Below are 19,010 nucleotides of genomic sequence, written 5' to 3' on the forward strand. Positions count from 1 at the left end.
ATATGGTTTCTTCATATAAACCAATGCATTTGAAACTTTCCTAGCTTTCAATCAATACCAAACATGAAGTATGTCATAAACATTCTGTAGATTTCATTTGTCACTGAGGGCTATTACTCAAGAACTATCTATAACAGTTTTGTTAAACACATGGAACATGTACACACAAAAACCTACAGAAACATAAAGCAAACATACATTACTCAAATAAACACAGTTTTACTGTATGTCCATTAAACTTTGGAAGCGTTTCTGATCGCTTCTGTGTCTGCCTGAGAATGTGTTTTCCTTGCAGACGCCAAAGGACACGCGAACCAAAAGGTACTTCTCAAAAACCGGTTTGGTGGGTTTTTGATTGTAGAGCCTCTTATTGTTTTAAGGTGTAAAGTTAATTAACACGCAACTGTGATGTTGACTGGATAGTCGTCCTGTGGATTGCCTTTTGCTGGGTGCCTGTGGATTGCTTTGAAAATGAAATCAAAGCTCAGACATTTAGGCACCAACCAATCTTTTAAGGATAACATGGTCTGTGGCTTGTTCGGTTCTGGAACGATCCGTTGACTCACTACACATGAGACCGTCAATTGAGAGCCATAAGGTACTTGAAGTCAAGATCTCCATTCCCAGAGCTTAGTGGAACCTTTTAGGTTTGTAACATGACAGAAAGATTCAAGCAAGATTGGATGAATCTTAATTGAAGTGTGCAGCAAGTCTGAGAATTCGAAGCTAACTATTGTCCTCAGATCATCACACCTAAGCTTTGAGTAGACTAGTCAGGATTTTTTCACACAACTTAAATGTAATCCAACAAACACAACCCAAACAGGACTTGAATCAACAATCCCCAACTTCAAAGAGTGATGTCTTATCCATTAGGCCACTGGGCCAATACAAGCATTTGCCATATCTGTTGTATGACTCAGGAAGTTCTTGTAACTTAGAAAACAGCACTTAAGGATCCCTATACCATATTGCATTCAGACGATCTGGTGCGTACACCTAATGACAAAACAGCTTCTCTGAAGAGTTTTCCATTGTCATGTCTTTTTGACCTAAGGGTATGAACCTAGCTTTTTGAAGGTCACACTGGATTGTGCTGCACAGCAATCTTAAAAAGAACTGAATCAAAGGCAACCCAGGTGGGACTTGAACACACAATCCCCAGCTTCGAAGGCTGGTGCCTTATCCATTAGGCCACTGGGCTGTTTTTTACTACTTCTGAACAGTAATATGCATCCAGGGAGTTGCTGACGCACATAACAAAAACAACATGAACAAAAAGTAGATTGGACCGGTTTCACAGAATTTTTTTTTGGACTGCAGGGTACTTCTTCAGGGCTCGTTGGTCTAGGGGTATGATTCTCGCTTAGGGTGCGAGAGGTCCCAGGTTCAAATCCAGGACGAGCCCTACGGCTGTCACAAAAGAAAAAAACAGTGATTCTTTGGCCTTTTTACATTATTTGTAGCACCTTTTGCTTTGACTTTAGTTAATGAACATTTAGCGTACTTCTAATCTAAATTAGTCTAACATGTACAATTATACAGACAAAGCCGTCTGCTACCCTCAGGCAGATGGTTCCACAGCATCCGGTCACGCACCAGCCGGCTAAAGGAAAGTTTCTTCCCTCAGACTATCAGGCTGATGAACACTTAATACACAACACACAGACTCTTCCATACCCTCACTGCACACCATCGATATGTAGCATGCACTGACCTTTAGCCAATCCATACTTGAAACAACACTGCCTACAACTATGTGGACACCTATACATTGTACATATCGCTGTCAATTTCACATTGTCATTTTATTTGCACTGTATTTTGCACTGTTGTTGTACTTGCACTATCTGTATTTTGTACTGTCTGTACAGATTTTTTTCATGATTTTTGGTTATTTTTTCATTTTCATGATTTTTCAAGATTTTTTCTTTTTTTCATGATTTTTAGTGATTTTTGAAAAAAAATCATTTTTCTTGATTTTTGGTGATTTTTCAAGATTTTTTCATTTTTTGTGATTTTTTCCATTTTTCATGATTTTTTTAATTTTTTATGATTTTTGGAGATTTTCCAAGATTTTCAAGGGTTTTCGAGATTTATTCATTTTTCATTAATTTTGGTGATTTTTCAAGATTTTATCATTTTTCATGGTTTTTTGTGATTTTTCAAGATTTTTTCATTTTTTTGTGATTTTTCGAGATTTTTACATTTTTCGAGATTTTTACATATTTCAGGATTTTTCAAGATTTTTCCATTTTTCATGATTTTTCGTGATTTTCAAGATTTTTTCATTTTCGTGATTTTTCAAGATTTTTTCATTTTTCATGATTTTTTGTGATTTTTCAAGATTTTTCATGATTTTTTCATGACTTTCTTGATTTTTCCAATTTTCATGATTTTTCAAGATTTTTTCATTTCTCATGATTTTTCGGCATTTTTTCATTTTTCATGATTTTTCGTGATTTTCCATTTTCATGCGTCAAACGCACAAAACGCTCAATTCACCTTGGGTGTATCGCGCTATTAGCACCGCGCCATTCGCGCAATTCGCTTCATTCGCTCCGCAGCATTCGCACGTATCGCGCCGCAGGATGTCTATTCGCGTGTTTGCATTGACTTAACATGTAAATCACTCACACTTGACGCGCGTTCCGCGTCTGGTGTGAACGCACCATTCCTCTTCTGCCTGCTTTCTCTCTCCTCACCTGAGTCTAATTAGACACACACCTGTCAATCATCATCATCACAGCACTATAAAGGCCCAATTGTTTTTATACCCCTACCCCTTCAAACAGAATGTGAAGGAAAGGGCTTCAAAATTTACCCCCAAGATATGGGACAGCACTACAGCACCTTCACACATCTTCATATGCTATTGCACTCTCTTCATCGACGATCGCGACATGCTATAGTTATTCCAGTTGCTTAATTTTTTGAACGTACATTTTAGGCCTACTACAAAATTTATTTTTTCACAAAACACGATATCTGCCAGACCAGTGTCTTTACAAAGTGCGATATAACGGATATAGAATGTTCAGGTTGCTGCGCGAGCTTAGCGGCCCCTGGGAAGTGAGTCATCGCCGGTGAAGTGCTCTGAGTTTGCTCAGTAATGCGAGTAATGTTGGTCTGTCATGCCGACAAAGTATTAGATGAAGATGTAGCCTTCAACTTCACAAAAATGTATAAAAACGCTACAAAAGTAGACCAAGAAAATAATCCTGTGTCTGTCAGTCTCCGCTGATGTCAAGAAGAAGGCCAGGGGTTACATTGAAAAACTGCCTTTTTTCCTGCGCTCCTCCCCCTCACAAGATACCTGTCTGCAAGGCTACATTTCCAAGTGTCCTTTGTAAATTTATTCTTTAAATAATTTATGTGAATACCGAATGAGAGGATGATCACTTGTGCCAAAAGCTGTTGTGATGCGTGCGACTGTTTAAAACGTGTGCACACTCCCTTTTCCTTGCGTGAAATTGTGACTGGAAATGCAACTATAGCCACAGTGGCTGGTCAGGCCCTGATGATGATGATTATATTGTATTGTATTATATTGTATTATATTATATTGTATTATATTATATTATATTGAAATAATTCAATAAATATGACATGGCGAGGCGATCTGTGCAACAGAGGCAAGAACTGTGACACCGCAGCTCTGCCCTCTCTGAACATTCAGGTTTGGTTTTCAGCAGCGGGGTGGAAGGAGCCTTCACTCTTTCTGTAACAAGCTACAAGTCGTTTATCAAACTAACTTAATCTTACTTATCAAACAAAACATTGATTCACTAGCTTTTCTTAATGGTATTACAATAGTAGAATATATCCTGGATTTGAAAATATTGTGTTCCTGGCCTTCACTGAGCTCAAGTAATAGTTTAATGCAGGGTTGTCCAAACTACGGCCCGTGGGTCATCTGCGGCCCGCAATCAGTTTTGTGGCAGCCCGCGAGACCTTTTTTAAATATTAATAGAATCTGGCCCGCTATACAAAAATGAATGTAATTCAATAAAAAACAGCTGGGTGTCACTATCACATGCCTTCAATTAGGCAGCAGTTCCTGTTTTGAAGTAAAATGAACCGAACAAACTGAAGGAAACATAATTGATAATCACATTTTGGCGAGCCATGGCACAACCAAGAAAAAGGAAAATTAACAGTGAAAGCAGGAAATTTCATTTTTGTGCAATTTCAGGCAAATTATGAAACAAAACATCAGGCTTTTATACTGGTGCCAAACGAGATCAAAAAGTAAAAGAAATAGCAGCTGCCCTGTCAGCTCAACAACAGCAGTTTTTTCATAATAATAAAGTGCAAGAAAATTCTACGCTGGCTAGTTATGAGATAAGCTAATCGCACAGAACAGCAAACCCTTTAGTAAAGGAGAATTTAAGTGTCTGATAAGTGTTGCAACTGTAATTTGCCCAGAGAAGATTCAAGATTTTAAAACCGCAAGTCTTTCTAGAAACACAGTTGGACGACGAATTAAAATAATTCCATAACACACACACACACAGATATATATATATATATATATATATATATATATATATATATATATATATATATATATATATATATATATATATGTAAAATTTCGCCCGGGAAAAGGTTTTTTTTTTTTTTTGCATCTGGCCCTCCGCCCAAAAAGTTTGGACACCCCTGGTTTAATGTATAAAAATTGTGAACGAACTTTACTGTTGATATCTTAAATAATAAAGTCAAATAACCAACATTTCTCAAAATGGATATCTCGTTTTGCAATGAAACTCTTCACAAATCTCACACATTTCAAGCTAGTCAATGCTCACTGTGTGTGGTTGCCAGTACGTTTACCAAACAACACGATAAAGCAATAAACACCTAGATCTTGTCATATTTTCATTGTCTTTTTATTCTTTCTAGCTTAATAAAGAACAAATAAATTCAGTATCAGAATATGTTATGCTTATATTTATATATTTATTGCTAAATAACGATGTGAGTTTTCTATTAGCCTTGTTACAAAAGTGAATGATTTCAGATTCTCAACACATTTCTGCAATTCATTTTTGCAAAACAAGGGTTGGATACTCAAAAATGTCACTCAGTTATATGTTATCAGAGATCATACATATAAGAAACTTACTACACTTAGTTTAAGCGGTCCACCCTATTTCACCAAGTCCATTCATTTCTGGCCTGGCCCCTGGCATATAGAGACAGTATGAACAGGCTTTTGAAAATTGTCTATTGTAGTTTCTGAAATATACAAGAGCACGTTGCTCCCAATATGAGAGGGCAAATTGCGCGCCTCCATAGGAAAATATGAACTTGCGTGTAAAAGATGTGATATGTGAAGAGCTAAGTCCACTTTAAAGAAACAAGGTTTATAGACGCTTGCATGTAATATAATTATACAATGAATTTCCTTTTTCAAAAAACTTCATCACAATTCACAAATCATAGAGAATATGCAACAGCATTCCATATTGCATGGCGGCGCACGGTTTATTTATAGGCAAATTAAATCTGAATGAAATCACAAACTATCTTAACTGCGGTTCACAATCTATTTTAGTCAGTTTCATTGTTTTTCTATGTTCTGCCTTATTTATTTAATTATATCATGGTAGTTGTTCCAAAAGCTGGTTCCAAACAATATTCAGATTAAGAGAATAATCTATAATAGATTCCTGGATGCAGTTTTGTGGGTTAACTCTTCCCTGACCCATGTACACCACTTGGAATTGTTTGAGAAAACTCTAACCGATCAGTTTTAACCATTTAACCCAGTCATGACCCATGTACACCACTTCAATTATTTATGAAATCATTCACAAATCAGTTTTGGTCAGTTATCCCTTCATTAAGTCACTGCTTTTTTGGTTTTTTGAAAACTTTCACAGATCAGTTTAGTTCAAGTTAACCCTTTCCTAAATCAAATATATTCATTTAATGATTTGTGAAAACTGTCAGAAACCAGTTTTGGCCAGTTATTTCATTTGTGAGTCACTTTTGTACTGAGTAAGACTGAGGATGTTCCAAAGAGGACAGCAAACATTTACGAGACAGCGATCTTAGAGAGTTTGTCTTGTTAGGATCAGAATTGGATTCATTCCCAATGGAGAGGACTTGCTATATATACCAAGGCATAAGTGCAGTTTTAATATAACATTTTGAACCGTTTTTATCAAACAACATTGTTAATAATATTGTTTAAATCAGAGATGTGCTGTTTTTCTGATTATGCGATTGTGTAATGAAGTAGGTATTATCCAATGTGTTAGGCAGTTAAGTGTTGTGGGGGGGTTCTAGGCAGAATCTCTGGATAATCATGATTTCCACAGACTGGTCTCCACATATTATAGACTTATATATATATTTTCATACATTTACTTACTAGACATTGATTCTGTCACATGACCTTGTTTATAATTAATCTGAGGAGCACACATGCCTTTTACAAATAAATGAAAATAGGATGAAGTCAGTTTAACCAGACCAGATTTAGTTAGTGTGCAGGACATACAAAACAAATATTTATGTTTTTTTGCTAAACATTTTTCCATCATTTGCAGCTGGGGTAACACAGAAAGGGTTGGTTAGCATGGACAATGGCAGAGGAGGAATTCATGAAAACAATTAGAGATGAATTCCCACAGCTGCAGGACAGGGAATTTACACTGTGCCAAATGAACAGGCACTGAGAAGTTCCTGGAAGATACCGTTACAGCTCTCCACAATTTGCCCTGCCACAATTAAGGCCTGCCAGGAGCTAAGGCAATCAAGATCAGCTGTGTACATACGACCCAAGGAATGAATATTTAGCCATTTCTTTTTTAAATAACCAGATGAACAGTTGGTTTAACATATCATTATAGACAAACAAATTTGAATGTATGCCACTTGCTTATGTTGTCGACAATGTGATGTGGTAAATAGTAAAGTGTGGATGTGTATGCAATTTCATTCTGACACCTAGGCAGCATTTTGGCCTTTTTCAGATTTTGGAGCCAACTAGGCAGCGCAGTATACTGTAAATTTCTCAAGTGTTCAAGTCCAGGACACTGAAAACGATCAATTACAGTTTTTGTGTATGCAAGACATTATTCCTAGTTACGTTTTTGGGGTACTTTTTCAGGTTTTGGAGCCAGCTGCTGAGGAAAATTTATCTGACACTGACAATGTTTTCAATTGTTGAAAGTTTTCAATTGCTGTGTTTTAATATCCTGAAAGAAATTAATGTATGATTTACATGTGACAATATTTCTGCATTCAACATGATGTCCCCTTATTGTTTTCAGAATCTGGAGCCAGCTGAAGTTGAAAATTACCCTAAGGATGACAATGTAATTGTTTTAAGTGTTACATCTTAAGACGTAAAGAACCAATGTATGATTTACATGTGGCAGTTTTTCAGAATGCAAAGCAGTGATTCCAAATAACAAGATTTTGTGCTTTTTCAGATTGCAGATGTTGCTGTGGATGACAGTAAACTGCCAAATAACAATGTCAATATACTATTTTCAATTTTAAGATACTACATGGAATATGCATGTCAGTTTTTTAGAGGTGACTTTTTTTTTTTTTTTTTTGAGCCAGCTGATGATAATTTTTTTTTTTTTTTGCCCAGTATGCTTTAAAATAATTAAGGCTTTTAAAAATTATAAGTAAAGCTAAGTAAGTTGATTAGGTTTGCAGTAGATTTAAAAGTTATATTAAAATAAATCCAAAGCACACAGTATAACTGCTTGGGTAATAATCTGGCTTGAAAACAGTTAAAGATCTTTAAAGACAATATTATATGTTGTAATTAACCTTTTTCTTGTAAATAATACATTTGTGCAGGACTTGAGGGCATGGAGGGCACTAAGGCAGGAACAAGATAGAGTACAATCTCTCTTTGGAAACAGATCGAGCAAGGGTAAGTATCATCAAAGCATTTATTATTCTAATGTATACAGTTTAAGTCAAAATTATTAGCCCCCGTTATATTTTAATCATTTAATATTGTTTCCCAATTTCTGTTTAATGGAGAGATTTTTCTCAACACATTATTAATAATAATATTTTAGTAAGTTCTATAATTTTTTATATTTTATGTTGTAATAAGTAATTTTTCAAATGTTTGACGTAATGAAAGCACATAATATTTGACTTGATGTTATTAAGATATCAGTATTCAGCTTAAAGTGACATTTAAAGGCTTAAATATGTAAATTAGGCAAGTAAGGGTTATTACTCAAGTCAATTTATAACAATGGCTTGTTCTGTAGACAAAAAAAAAAAAAAAAAATATATATATATATATATATATATATATATATATATATATATATATATATATATATATATATATTGCTTATAGGAAATACTGTGAAAAATCCTAAGAATGTGATTTGGGCTAATAATTTTGAATTCGATTGTACAATCAATTAACATTTAACATTTATCTAAATACTACCCGGTGGCTCAGCTTTTCATTTTTACATTTTCAAATGCATCAGGAAAGAAGGAGACAGCAAATGCAACAGCAGAAAATGCGATGTAGAAAAGTATGTTTAACTTGGATGTATCTAGATCATTACTGTGATCATTCTGTGTGTATAACTAAAGACTCTGTACTCTTTAAAAAGGCAATAGAGGATCGCCAGATATAAATATATCTGCACTTGTTGAGTCGGCTGATGGAGTCAAATTACAATTCAAATACCCAGATGGGAGAATTATGAAGAGGACATTCAAAGTCACGCAGCCTTTTCAGGTTAATAATCATTTCACTTGTGTACCCATTTATTGGAAAAAAATAAATCCATTACAGAGCTTTTATTTTTTATTTTATTTCTTTCACAGGACTTGGTTGCATTTGCTGGTCTGGATGAGATGGCAAGTGAGATTTTCTCTCGCTATCTCCCTTATATAGCAATTTGGGAGGTACACTACAGGACCATGGCATAGTAGGACGTTCTACATTTTGTGTTGCGATTGTCCTCTGATGAAATACAGGTTAAAAAAAAGTGTTTTGTTACATTATGTGATAATTACAAATGATAATTAACAGCGTGAATCATCGTCTTGATTATTTGTTTGTTTACTTTAAAAGTTAACCTAGGAAGCAGCTCTAAAGCATTTTATTCACGTGATTTGAGCCCATTTCATTCTGTGATATCTAGACTTTTGTGTTCTGCCTTTAGTAATTGTACAATCTGTTAGCTTACTCACTTTTTGGGACTATTCCTTTACACTGGCCTTAACTCAAAAGCAAACACTAAAAAAAAAACTTTTTTTTAAGTAACAGATCTTTACCATTAAAGTTTACATTTCTGTCAGATTTGTTTGTAGTGCTGTCTGTCTTATTGTTATGATTTATATATTACATTCTGTCTTATATATAAATTAAACAGACAAGTTAAGATTGGGATTTCAAATATTTGTATGAAACTTACTTATAATAAATGTTATCATTTCAGGAAATTCTAAACAAAACTGCCATGTTATCAAATGGACTGACACCTGCCATGTCTCCCACACACACCTCCATTTCCAACCTTGACCTTTCCATTTCTCCCCCTCACCCTTCTATATCACTCCCACATCTCTCCCTCTCCCCCCACAGCCCTCCATGTCCCCTCCACACCCCTCTAATTCCTTCTTTGCAGGTCACCATGGTTAACAACGGAAGAACAAAGATTTCAAGCATCACCCTCCTTTTAACATGTCAAGTCTGCCATTCTAACCCAATCAGCCTGACATAATGATCTCCAGCCTTGTGCTCCTCAACATTCTCACTTGAGTTAACAAGACAATTACTGAAATGATCTCAGCAGGTCCTTTAATGACAGCAATGAAATGCCGTGGAAAGTTTTTTCAGGATTAAGTTCATTTTCATGGCAAAGGAGTATGCAATTCATCTGATCACTCTTCATAATGTTCTGGAGTATATGCAAATTGCTATTATAAAAACTTAAGCAGCAACTTTTCCAATTTCCAATATTTATGTAATTTTCAAAACTTTTGGCCACGACTAAATACAGGGTAACAGTGCAGTTAAGCTTTAAACCTAATTAAACACACCTGATCAAACTAAATCTAAAGGTTGAAGCAGGGCTGGAACTAAATTCTGCTGGGCTGCGGCCCTCCAGGAGTTTGACACCCATGGTGCATAGCATATTTTCAAAGCAACTGCCTACATTTATCACAATCATGCACATATCGTTAAATAAAAACAATAAAATATACAAACTTCATCCAAAGCAAAAAAATTATAATAAATAATCTGATCCTAATGTCATGCCAAATCTGCAGTAATAATAAAAAACACAACAAGTAACCTGATTTATACTACGTATTGATTTAGGAAAGCCTTTATACTATACTGTTAATGCCACTTTTACTTACTTCATTTGAATTTTTCCTGACAAATTCATTGAGTCTATGTAAAAATGTATGTACGTGCTGTTTAAGATATATATTTTAAGTAACACATTTTTACTAGTTATTTAACAAAATACTAATATTCAGATTAAAGTGCAATTTAAAAGCTTAACTATAGGTTAAAATAGGCAAATTAGATTAATTATATGAAAAGTAAACAATGTTATAAGAATTATTGTGATAATTTCTTTGCTCTGAGTGAATATTTTTGCCTTTAAATGCATCTCGATCACACACACACACACACACACACACACACACACATATATATAGCAACATGAAGCATCAGAGTAGATAGGGCATTAACAGTTGAACAGTAATTTATCATTTATTATCACAGCAACTTTCTAGAATGGGTATATAAAGTAAATTACTGTAATTTATTCTTTGCACTACACGATTTCAGACAAATCCTCCTTTTACTGTAAAATACTGTTACCTTTCATTACAGCAAAAACACTGGCTATTTTACAGTTATTTACTGCATAATCTACAGTAAGGGTTAACTGTAGCATAAATGGAGAACAGGCTGGACAGTCGAACACTGTAAGTCCACAGAGCTGATCAATTTCAAACTGACAGTATCTCCACTCAAAAAAGCTGAAATGCAACAGCACAGATCTTTCCATCCTAAAAAACAACAAAAAAAACATAAACCCCATAAGCAAATATTGCACTGCCAAAACTGAGAGAGAAATTATTCTGAAAATGTTTTAATAGATACTCGGCCAAAGAACTCTGTCTGCTGTTCCAGTAAACTGGTAAAGGGCTGTTTGGACATTCCAGGAGCAGTCAGCTTCATGTGGTCATAGGACACAAAGACATTTATTTTGTAAATTGTTTTGCAACTTGCTGTGGCAGGCCAGCATCCAGCGCGGATCAACCGTGGGATGTTGGTTGCTCTTCTCACGTTACATTTTAAGCATGAGAATTCTGGCAAGCTGACATTGTAACGACCTATTGAAATAAAGTATATATAATGCATTTATAATAGAAATATTAAACAATGTTTTTAAATGCTCTCAGCTTACCATCAATTCCTATGAGAATTCCCTTTTTACCCTCTGACACCACAATGGAATCAGTGGCACAGTTGCAAATTTCGTCAGGTGTCTCAAGGGGCAAAATGCTATCTGGAAACAAATTTCAAACTTTACTGTAATTAGCATTGCTGCATCATTATTATAAGTTTCAATATTATGAATAAAAAGAAAAAAAAAAGTACATGCCTTTTTCTTCAAATAGAATTTGTCCTCTGCTATCCACCTTGATCAAAGTAGTTGGGGATATGGGCCTTAAAAATCCTTCCACATCAGTTTCACGGTTGTGAAGTTTTCTTTTGTGAAGCAAAATATCACACTCTGGACATAATAGCTGCTTGGGAACGCAGTCTTTACATCGTATAACAGATCGCTTCAGTAGGCAGTGCTGGCACTGCCTAATCTCGGTATATTCAGCAGATAATAAAGAATCCAGCATCTCAGGCCTTAAAGCTGCCCACTTCTTTTTAGACTGCTCAACACGAATTGCCCATGTGTTTGAGGAAGTCGGAATTGAGCACTTAATGTCATCAGTATCACCTAGCAGGTCCTCAATTTCTTGATGAAGAGTTTCTGTATTAGGAAAAAATAAATGCAATTATAGTGTTCATGGCAGTTGGTTAGACTGACCATTACAGGGAAATACTTACCAATGTTTACCGCTGCTGTCCAAACAGTGTGAGCAGACAGTGATGGACCTTCAAATAAGAACAATGGGGCAAATGACAAAATAGTAATAATAACCATGCATGGCTAGTTACTTTGAAAATTGTTGGTGTCATTACTCACTATGATCAATGTCTCTTTACCCAGATTCCAAAGATGAAGACATACCTGCACTATTGATTTATATAATTATACATTACAGAAAATGTATGATGGTGCTACACATTATAAGAAATATGTGTGTGTCCACTACAATAATACACAATATGCTAAATTTATTATAGCCATACCATCGCAAATGTTTGCCTTAGAAGATTTCTGCCTTCTCCGTTTAGGCACAAGATGACCAAACTGATCCCTCTCCACAAATGAAACTGGTTTGGGAAGGGTGCAGCAGACACGTTTGGTCTTCTGTGTATTTAACTAAAAAGACATATATAGGATGTTAAGCAAAAACTTTGATATCTATTAACAGCTAACAAACTACGATTCAATGAAGCTATTAAAATAATATAAAATAAATTGCTTGGAAAAAAAAACATTACTAGTGGAAGGTTAAACGTTTGTAGAACTTGTTCAGCCTCCCTGGTAGCTGCTTCAAGTGCAGAATTTGCTGCTTTGCATTCAAGTTCCCTTGTAAGAATGGCCGCTTCCTCATATAACTGGTCAAAATCTGACTTCTGACAAGATGCCATATTGAAGAGAAAAAAAAGTGAAAATCAAAATTTTGTGTGTGTGTGAGAGGAAGATGAAGAGTATGAGAGAGAGAGAGAAATTGCATGAGATTTTAGCTAGTGATGGCTCTTAAAAGAGCCGTTGTGTTGTATTCAATGGAGTGAAGGATAGATGAATGTGATGAGAGTGAAAGTATCTGCAAGACAAAGCAAATAACAGTATTGTAAATAACTATACATAAGCATTTCCACATGTACAAAATACTATAATAATTTGTATTAAATACTGCAACGTTTTGAATCATATAGCAAAGTGCATTATATTTTAAAACTTGTAATACAAGACTTTGATAATGAATACTACAGTATACTGTAGTATTGACTATAGTGGGAAAAAAGTACCGTGGTATACAAGCTTTTACCACAGTAACTTTGGTGTATATAATATACCCTAGTTAAAACGTGGTAAAGTTTTGAGTAATTTGTTTACATTACTGCAGCTGTTCAGTTACCATAGGAACTCAAGAATCAACAAAACCGTTCGCTAGTATTTACTATAAATTACTATAGTATTTTACGTGGGTATACGTCACAAGGGAGAAACGCATAAAAATACAGACGCACAGATGACTGATGACATCCAGCAAACAATAACATTAATTTCTTATTGATAAATTACTGCTAATGCACTTATATAGAACATTTAGGAGCCGTGTTACCGTGTACTTACCAAGAAGTGGCATATGCAAACTGCAGAAAATATCGCGATGGTTTGCAAACGAGAAGAAAAAAACCCATGAGATGGCGCTTGATTAAATCGTATGAATTAGTACGAATTTACAGGTGATCTAAAGGCGGTGAATAAGTTGTACGAATTCGTATGACCCAGCTCGTATGAATTTGTACGATTTAGCCACTTGGTTGCTACTTACAAATTCGTACGATTTCGCTGTGAGATAGAGTTGACACTGCATATATTACTTAATTCAGATCCTTTTATAACTAAAGAACTGACTGACCAGGTCAATAAGGCCAACGGGTTTGTGGTCATGTTTGACCTTCAGGTGGACCTGCATATTCACTACTGGGTGCTGACCACATTGTTGCGTATGTATTAAATATATTTAGCAGTGTGTTGAATCATGGCAGAGTGCTGGGCCGTGGCAGAGTACTGGGTGGGAGCAGTGTGTTGGGTCATGGCAGAGTGCTGGGCCGTGGCAGAGTGCTGGGTAGGAGCAGTGTGTTGGGTCATGGCAGAGTGCTAGGCCGTTGTAGACTACTACGTGGTTTCCCATCATATTGCTCTTCCTTCATGGCAAAGGCAATTCTGCCCGAAGGAAAGAGCTCAATATATTCTCTAAAACTCACTTTATTGTGGGCATGTTCTTTGGAGCCTTTGCTTCCTCCTGTGGGGTCCCTCTTCAAAGAAACCCAGCAGATGTTTTCTGTTAGTCACATCCCCATGGTGCTCATTTAAGCTTTTTTTGGCCTTGTCCAGTTCTGCCTCTGGGGACAGTGATTTTCTGTAGGGCTTTCCTTTGTTAGCTTCCTTCACTTTTGTTGCCTCCACTGTATCTGTCAGATTCAGGCTGCCATCATTCCGTCTCCTGAATCGAGGTTCCATCTAGTAACACATTGGTTAAAGTAATACATAGGTTCCACAAATATTAAAATTTACTCACCCTCAAGTTGTACCAAATACATTTAAATTTCTTTGTTTTTAGGAACACAAAGAAGATATTTGGAGCAATGTCAGCAGACAAACAGATTTTAGCCAACTATTTACAGCCATAGTTGGAGAAAGATGTACTGTGACAGTAAACGGGTGGTGAGATATTAAAATAATTATACCATTAATAACAATTTTTGTCCTAGTTGAGACAGCGAATAAGTGAAATTCTATGTTATCTCTTTGTAATGTCAATTTTTTTAAGACAATATTTTCATTTTCAAAAAGAAAATATTTTCTACATTTTGAAAACTACTGTTCTATTATATGTAAATGCAGTGCATCCAAACTATTACTTTAAATTGAAGTTACTTACATTTTAGTCTGTCACTAAATTTAATCTATGCCTGTGAAATAGAAAATTAAAGAAGAATATTAATGTTAACTTTGTTACTGGTTTACAATTAGTGATGAATTAATGCGTGTGCATTATTATATTATTCTTTTATTATTGGTGATGTATTAATGTGTGACCCTTATATTGTAGCTTTATTATTAGTGATGAATTAATGTGAGCATTATTCTATTCTTGGTTTATTATTAGTGATGCAATCATGCGTGATCCATATTGTTTTTTGCTTTGTGATTAGGGATGTATTATGCGTGAGCGTTATTAGATTAGTTTATGATTAGTGATGTAGTCATATGTGAGCGTTATTATAATATTTGTTTATAATCAGTGACTGATGAAATGAGCCTTATATTTATTATTAGTGAAGTGATTCATTAATGTGTTAGAATAATGCACGGGCATTATTGTAACTATGGTAGTAAATGATAATATAAAGTGTTGTAATGTATAATAACTGCATTAAAATGTTTGTAGTAAAACTGTACAGTGTGCTTGGTCGGCTAACGTTAATCTTACCAAATAACATTATATAACATCTATAACAATCATTTAATAATCGTGTTGTAGTAATTAATGTTACTGTAATGGTTATTTAAACCAACTTGTTATAAAAATACTTTCTTTGCAATTGTTGTCTGAATTAATCTGCAACAAAATCTGTTAGTACAATAGAAATCATGAATGTTATAAGGGCTCTGATTGGCCATAGCGTTCATTGTAACTCGGAACATGATTGGCTGCCGTAACCAAGAATAAGGTGAATCTTGGTTCCAGCTCGGGACGTCATTGGCCGGTGTAACCAAGAATAACCACGACTTACAGGTGGCAGTATGCGCCACTGGCCCAGTCTACGTCAGCAGTGCTCATTAGCATGCTGCTTGGAAAGAGGACACGGCTCGGTGAACATGGAGTTCCTTCAACGCATGCTGTGCTTTGTTGTCATGGCAAGTTGTGGTGTCGATAAGATGCTCTTACACAGAGCATGTGACAGTCCCTCTCAAGAAGAACTGTGATCCAGGCTCTGAGACTTTCTTTACTCCAGGAGGAGGTTGCAAACGTTAGAGTTATTTTTGGAGCAGCTGCAACACACCTGGGTGGAGGCCCACAGCTAGACTTGAGGGCAACCAGACCTTCCCTGGTGGTCTAGTGGTAAGGATTCAGGGCTCTCACTGCTGCGGCCCAATTTCAATTCCCAGTCAGGTAGCTTCCTTTTCACCTCCATGGTGAACTTCGAGCAGTGCTGAGCTCTCTTCGAAAAGGCAACATATGTCCTTCGAGCCAGAGTCGAACCAGCGACCTAAGGATTGCCAACATCCCAACTACAGTCCTCCGCTCTACCAACTGAGCTATCGAAGGCTTCCAGGGTACTTCCACAACCACATCCTATAAGGTAGCTGCAGTCCGACCGCTGGCCAAAAAGGACAGAAGCAAAAGCACTCAACCCTTCCCATACCAGGAGTCGAATCCGGGCCGCCTGGGTGAAAACCAGGAATCCTAAATGCTAGACCATATGGGAACTGCCACTTTTGAAACCCAGTCTTGGCACAAATTCCAGTTTATTCTGATTGCTGGCACATCCCTGCTCCGCTCCGCTTGCCCAAGTGCCACTCATACACTTACGCACTCTCTCATACACAGTTTCTTGGTTTCCGTAAACGAGAATCTTCTGATCCATTGTCATGAACGCTAACCTTTGCACCACCGTCACTCTGTTCAGCACCTATTTAGCACATTGCTTGAAGCAAGGACAAGGCTCTGTCAACCCGGAGTTCCTTCACCACACATTCTGCTTTGTTTTTATGGCAAGAGGTTGTGTGGATGGGATGCTCTTACAGGATTCCTGACAGTCCCTCCATAGAAGACCTGAGATCCAGGGTCGGAGACTCTCTCCTCTCCAAGAGGAGGTTAAAAGCAATGGTTTCTTTTGTGTCTGTGTGTCAGAGCGCTTAGGTGTTGCTGCAGCTCAGAGACCTACAAGTGGAGGAGATTACACTGCAAGTCGGCTGGATGACCTCTAAGTGGTAGGCACTTATGCCGCACGTAGGCTGGGTTTGCGATTGATGTAGCTGTAGTAGACATTCATAAAAATAAAAAAATATTTATAAACTGCTTACTCTGAGGTTGTGTTTAGGGTTGGGGTAGGAGTAAAATTGAATAAAACAGAGCAGGTTACTGTGAGGTTGGGCCTAGGGCTGGGGTAGGTGTGATTTTAATAAACTGCGATAGGTTGTATTCTGTGCCATGTACGAGACATTGAATCAATGAAACCCACATGGAGGTTTGTTACTGTGAGGTTGGGTTAAGAGTTGGGGTAGGTTGGGAGGTTGATAAAACACAGCAGGAAACTGTGAGGTTGGGTTAAGGATTGGGGTAGGTTTGACATTCAAACATAACTGATAGTAGTATGAGCATCTGCAATGGATTTCAAAATTATAATGGACATTCAGAATTTTTCTTATAGGATTTTCACTTTGTCCTATATATTTTAAAATCTTTTGGGGCATTATGACTTAATTTATTGGAATTTCCACTTTGTCTTTAGGATCTGATTTTGATTTTTAGATTCATTAGACTGTGATTAGAAATTTATTTTTCCATAATATATTTTTGATTATGTCAATTAATTATTTTTTTAGATCACAATAGTATAGGATGTTTTTTTGACCTTTGATTTTTCTTAAAGTATAATGTATAATATAAACATATACACATTACATTATAAAAAAATCAGTAAACATTATATAATACTTTATAAATAAACATATTAAATTAAAATACTAATGAAACAATATTTTTTGTGAATTTTTCTTTTATTTAATCAGCCTCTTCAGTTTTGCTAATAACAAATATAAATGAAATAACAGTATCTCTTTTTAGTAGATAAGTAATTTACAGTTAATATAGAGTAGTTAATTCACAGTATTTTGCAGCATTATATATATATATATATATATATATATATATATATATATATATATATATATATATGTGTGTGTGTATTTGTGTGTGTGTGTGTGTGTGTGTGTGTGTGTGTGTGTGTGTGTGTGTGTGTGCATGCATCAAATAAAGTATTTTTGGTCGTCTTCATTATGTGGTTATTCTGACCAAAGACATTGCTGAATTTTGCATCGCTAATGACCTCTGCTTCAGCTGCTGCTTGCGTCTCATGTCTGATCAACCAGGTAAGTTTAGCCTTTCAAATTTAAGAGTTAATATTTAAGTTCTGTATTAAATTAGCCCTAAATAGTTGAAAATTAAATTCGGTGTTCAGTTACAACCATTGTAGTGAATCGCTTAAATCATGAGTGAGCAGTAAACTGTTGATGGCTAAGGCGATCTATTCAAACTCGAGCTGTTAATTTCTGAGGCAATATTTACAATCCCTGATTTAATTGATCCAGATTTATATGTTTTCATGAAATGACACAGTTCTTTAATCATTTTACATATAATTTGGTGTTAATTAGATGTATCATGTTTGTTTGTTGCTGTTTACGTGACCAACGTCTGCAATGACCGATCTGAAGCAATACGCGATAGTTTAAACTGTCGTAATACATAAAATGTAATACATATAGATTATATATATATATATATATATATATATATATATATATATATATATATAATATATACAGTTGAAGTCACAATTATTAGCCCCCCTGAATTATTAGCGCCCATGTTTACTTTTTTCCCCAATTTCTTTTTAATGCAGGGGAGATTGTTTCAGCACATTTCTAAGCATAGTAGTTTTAAAAACTTATTTCTATTAACTGATTTCTTTTCTCTTTGTCATGATGACAGTAAATAATATTTTACTTGATATTGAGGTGGATTTTGTGTTCTTTGAGGTGTGTGTGGTCTGCTTGTGGACTTGCATACCATTAAAAGAATTAAGGTGCTATGTAGAGTTAGAAAGGGGAAATTGCCTGAGTAAACAACTAAGGGTCACAAGAATTGGATGAGAAGAGACCGGGAGAAAGCCTGAGTAAACAACTAAGGTGTCACAGGAAATGGATGAGAATAGAGCAACACGTGGTTCGAATCCTGCCGACTACGTCCAGGCAGTGCACAGGACTTAGTTTGCTACCTTCCATGATTGTTTGCAATTCCATTGTTTCTTGGGAAAAGGA

The 19,010-nt window shown here is 35.8% G+C and overlaps 2 protein-coding genes, 2 non-coding genes and 1 pseudogene across 4 annotated transcripts in view; 1 reads left to right on the forward strand and 4 right to left on the reverse strand.

Annotated features, from left to right (window-relative positions):
* The window catches only part of LOC148680782 (NACHT, LRR and PYD domains-containing protein 3-like), a 463,735-nt gene that overhangs the window by 109,094 nt on the left and 335,631 nt on the right, over positions 1-19,010 (reverse strand). The window lies entirely within an intron of this gene.
* LOC148680790 (uncharacterized) overlaps positions 1-19,010 on the forward strand; it is a 796,717-nt gene that overhangs the window by 53,881 nt on the left and 723,826 nt on the right. The window lies entirely within an intron of this gene.
* LOC148680794 (uncharacterized) lies at positions 581-12,045 on the reverse strand (annotated as a pseudogene).
* Positions 1,132-1,204, reverse strand: trnar-ucg (transfer RNA arginine (anticodon UCG)). Its single transcript has one exon. It is a non-coding gene; the product is annotated as a tRNA-Arg (tRNA).
* Positions 16,147-16,233, reverse strand: trnay-gua (transfer RNA tyrosine (anticodon GUA)). Its single transcript is given in 2 exon segments — positions 16,147-16,182; positions 16,197-16,233. It is a non-coding gene; the product is annotated as a tRNA-Tyr (tRNA).

This window comes from Danio rerio, chromosome 4 (assembly GCF_052040795.2).
Source record: "Danio rerio strain M-AB ecotype USA chromosome 4, GRCz13ab, whole genome shotgun sequence".
Classification (NCBI taxonomy): domain Eukaryota; kingdom Metazoa; phylum Chordata; class Actinopteri; order Cypriniformes; family Danionidae; genus Danio; species Danio rerio.